The sequence below is a fragment of the Chenopodium album genome, chromosome 6 (assembly GCF_948465745.1).
Source record: "Chenopodium album chromosome 6, dcCheAlbu1.1, whole genome shotgun sequence".
NCBI lineage: Eukaryota > Viridiplantae > Streptophyta > Magnoliopsida > Caryophyllales > Amaranthaceae > Chenopodium > Chenopodium album.
The window spans coordinates 13,839,456-13,843,943 of record NC_137839.1 but is presented as its reverse complement, the minus strand read 5'-3'; positions in this window follow the sequence as shown (position 1 = coordinate 13,843,943).

The following is a 4,488-nucleotide window of genomic DNA, read 5'->3' as shown; positions in this document are numbered from 1 at the left end:
TTTATTAAAATATCTCTTCTTTCTTTTTTGAAAATATTTCTTTTCTTACCTTATTTATGAAAAACGTGCATTCCAGTTTAGTTTGGTCCATGATAAGGGTCCAATAATGGTGTAGTTTGATAGGGATTGAAAATACCTTTCCAACGATATATTATAAGCCCCATTCCAATGAATAATGAGGAAGTTATGGCCAAAATACTAAACTGGGCCCGATTTGGTTTTTATATGCGGCCCAATGAGCTAGAGGAGGGCCTATTATTAATTATCATTCCTAAAGCTATTAGGATTTATTATAGTCTTCTATAATACTCTAGAAGGTTCTTTTAAATCCTAATGGAGTTAGGATTGATAATTTTTGTTTCAAAGAGTTTGAAATTGAATAAAACTACTCCTTTTCAGAATCCTTGTTTTGTACGAAGTGGAATATATTCAGATTTTATTTTCTTGCCTCATAATCTTTATCCAACTTTTATATGGTTGGATATATCTTGAAATTATCTTTCTAATGATATATTATAATATTAAATCCGAGTTATAACGAAAAAATATGAATGAGATATGAAACTCTATCCAAAACTGACACCCTTCCACTATTTCGGCCATATCTTTTTATCTACAAACGATTTTAATCTGATTCAAATTGGTTTGGAAAGTAGACTTCAAGAGATTTCCAAAGATATATTATGACTTATATGGACTTCTGGATAAAAAGATATGATAAAAACAAAATCCGCAAAAACTGTTTTGCAGCGCCGGACGCCAAGCTTGTCTAGCGCCAGACCTAGCGTCAGGCGCCAAACTTAGCGTTTGGCGCTGCACTCAGCGTTTGGCGACACACGCTTGTTTGAATCTGCGGTTGTATTTTATTCTTTTCGAAACTCTGATTCATTTTTTATCATATCCGGCTGATTTTCTCTATAAATAGCCTCCTAAAACCTCCGTTTTCAATCATCAATTCTCTAATTCTCTCTCACCAACTCTCATCAAAATTCTCGTGATCTCTCTCTCTCTTTTAAAATAGCTTTTTACAAACAAAATTCCGCATTCACAAGATTTAGAAACACCTATCCAAGTTCGAAGTTGCCTTCGCCCTAGACGTGAAAGGTTTGATTTCTAAGGGTTTGGTCCCAAATCTAGTCTAAACTTTCTTTAAATCTCTCTTTCAATTATTTAATTTAATCGTTTGTTTATTTTATTATTTTCCTTGAAGTTATTAACGTGTGTATTTTGTTATTAGAAAGAGGTATGAAGCATCCAAGTAAGTGCATTAATTGTTTGCTTTGTTATTATGATATTGAAATCATGTCTAGATTGTTATTATGATTCCTAGTGTCATGTTAGGGTGTTTTGATCTTCCTAGTATTATGTTTAGGGTAACAACCATAATTTCTAATATCAAAAATGACAATTGTGTTTCCTGCGATGCTTCCTATTCTTTTCCTAATATTCATGTTAGGGCTATATATTTGATCTTTGATGTTTAGTGACATGTTAGGGTTTGCTATTAATCATGTTAGTATCATGTCTAGGATCTTGCTATTAACATTATGCTTTAACATGATTATTATGATTGTTATTTCAATTATGATTATTATTATGTTGCTTGATATTTATTGTTATTGCTTGATCACGCCATTTATGAATGTTTAAAGAGAATTCGTACTTGTAATCACGCTTAATAAGATAATTAATAATCTTGTTTAGGTTAATTTGATTATAATTCAAGTGATCGCCAATAATAGATTTATTTGTGAATTAATATCCAACCAACATAGATAAACAGGTTTAGGGTTAAATCTAATAATTGTATGTTAATCAGAAAGCGCACATGAATACGAGAAGAATAAAGTAGAGGTCTATTATTAGGGCAGGTTCAATCTCTTTTAGGTTGGATTTGTACCTTCATCCCCGAACTACCAGTCATGGTTCCAGACCTATTGGAGTTGACGATATCATGGATCGTTAAGGGGTGTAACCTTCACCCTATGAACGGTTTACAAGTTCCTAAAACTTGTTGGCGACTCTTTTGCTCTAGCTTCCTTCCCTTTGGACGCCACCATGCTTTAGTGTATGATCACAGTGGAGTTCAAGTTTAGGGTAATGCTTGAAATATTCCCTACGGTTTTTGGCGACTCCACTGGGGAGGATTTATATTTTAATTCCTGAAATTTATTTCGGCAATGATTTAGAATGAGTGGATGAGACTCAAAAAGTTCTAAGTATTTCATGTGCGTAATTTTGATTAACATTATTGTCATATGCATAAAAAAGATCTCATTGGAATGACCATCCGTAATGAGTTAAAAACATAGGATTTTTACACGTAGGAAATTTGAGGAATATCTTTCACAACTAGGATCAAAATAATGCTGCGCAAAACTGGAAAATTTTATCGAGCACAGAAAGCTGTTGAGGCATGTAGGAATTACTAGCGTCAGAAAACAGAGTCTAGCGTCGAGGATTTAACTTTGGCGCCAGGCGACACTCCTATCGCCAGGCGCCAGAGCCAAATCGCGGCGCCGACCTCTGTTTGCTGGCGCCAAGTTCTTCCAATACCGAGCCAGAAATATGCGTTCTAATTTTGACCAGTTTTTAGCATTGTTTGCTCGATCTTACTTCCTGATTGAGTTTTTCTCACTTTTCTGAAACCCATATGTGTTCTACATATGGACATAACCCTCTGGGAATTCATGCTCCATCTACCTGATTGAACGTTTTGTGCAACAAAGGGTACATCCGAGAATTTTGAATTCAACAAACCATGGAAGCGAGTTTTTAACTCGCGGTGTCCCATCCACTCGCGCCAACCCTTCAAAAGGTAAGGCTTCCGCGCAGTGCATACGGACAATTAACCATGGACCCTCTTTGACTAACCCATATCCCGAAATTTAGAGAACTAGAGCCATGGTTAGGTTGCAAACTCATTGCATCATGTTGTGACTACTTGACTACTTGTGCATTATTTGATTGTGCATACTTATTATGTGACTAAACTAATCGTTTGGTTTGACTTGTGTTTGTAAATAAGTCTTAATAAACTAACCAAGGACTAAAGGACTTTGTTTAATTAATTGATTAATTAATTTGAGCTAATAAATATGTCTAAAATCGAGTCATAGTTCCTTTAAGTCAACTCGGATTTTTATTCTCGTATACTGCACAAATGTCAACTTGTTTTGGTAATATCCGGAGTTATAGAAAGAGTTACGAGTCTTACAACCTATGGATCTGTATCCCCGAGTTTTATCTTTAATTTGGCGTTGGTTTCATCCCAATCAGAGTCACAGATAGAAAGTTATGACTAAAATACCACAGCCTATCCAGTTTAATGCATATACATGAGGTCTTAACTTAGTCTTTGCTTGATTCTAGTCACATAGTCTGGCCACATGGTCATGACACAAGTCTTAACATGTCACATACACTCACTAGTCTTAGCACACAATTTGTGTATATGTCACCATGACCATGTCTTAGGTTCATGCATGAGTCGTTTTTTTCCGTCATTTGAGTTGGGGTACATTCTATTCCTAATTTTTTTCATATATCTCCATCTACATCATCTTTCCAACCTCTACATGCTTTCTCCATATCACAACCTTCATTCTTCCTACCTTCTTCAATCCATGCATGTTGAATCGAGTTTGAGCCATGTGATTGACAAAAAAAAAATGAGGGTAATGATGAAACAAACACACAAGGCAAACTTCTCACCAAGATTTCATGCTTTCTTCTTCTTTTTTTCAAACCCTTTCCCCAATAAGTCTAGCATAGGTACCCTTCATCCTTCTTGAATTTATTTCTTAGAGTTTGATTTTTACCCTTCACTTTTTTAATAAAATGAGCATTTATTTCCTTACATATGATCATCGCATTGCTCAAAAAAAAAAAAATATCCATGTCAAACTAAGCACAAGGTATACCAATGATTTGAGGCACCCCTTGTAGCCACATCATATTGCCTTTCACCTTTCTAATTTAAAATCCATTCTTCATAAACCACTTTGAGCCTCGTCTAACGATAGACCTTTCATTTTTCAACCTACATCCATCTAACCTTGGGATGGGATGGTGTGCAACTTATGCAATTTTCAAAGAACAAAAGCTTGAGTGTATCAAAAATTAAAAAAGCAATAAATAAAAATAAATAAAAGTGTACAAAAGGGCAAGTGTTCCAATGTCTTTGATATGAAAATGTCTTTGATAAGAATACGTCTCGGATTGCGTCTCTTATCGAGTGCTTGGTACTGTGCCTGAGAAACATGAATGCCAAGTGAGTGATAGACCGCATGATCCGGATTGCCCACACTTATAAAAATAAAATGAATGCAACAATAAAAAAAAGAAAGAGCTAAAAAAGAGTGAGGAACCTCAAACATAAAAATACAAAGATTCAAAAGCAAAGTTGCACACCTTGGGGGCTTATCTAGGGTCTTGAGCCTTTATCCCTTTCTTCTTCAACCTTTAGCCTAACCACGTTACAACCCT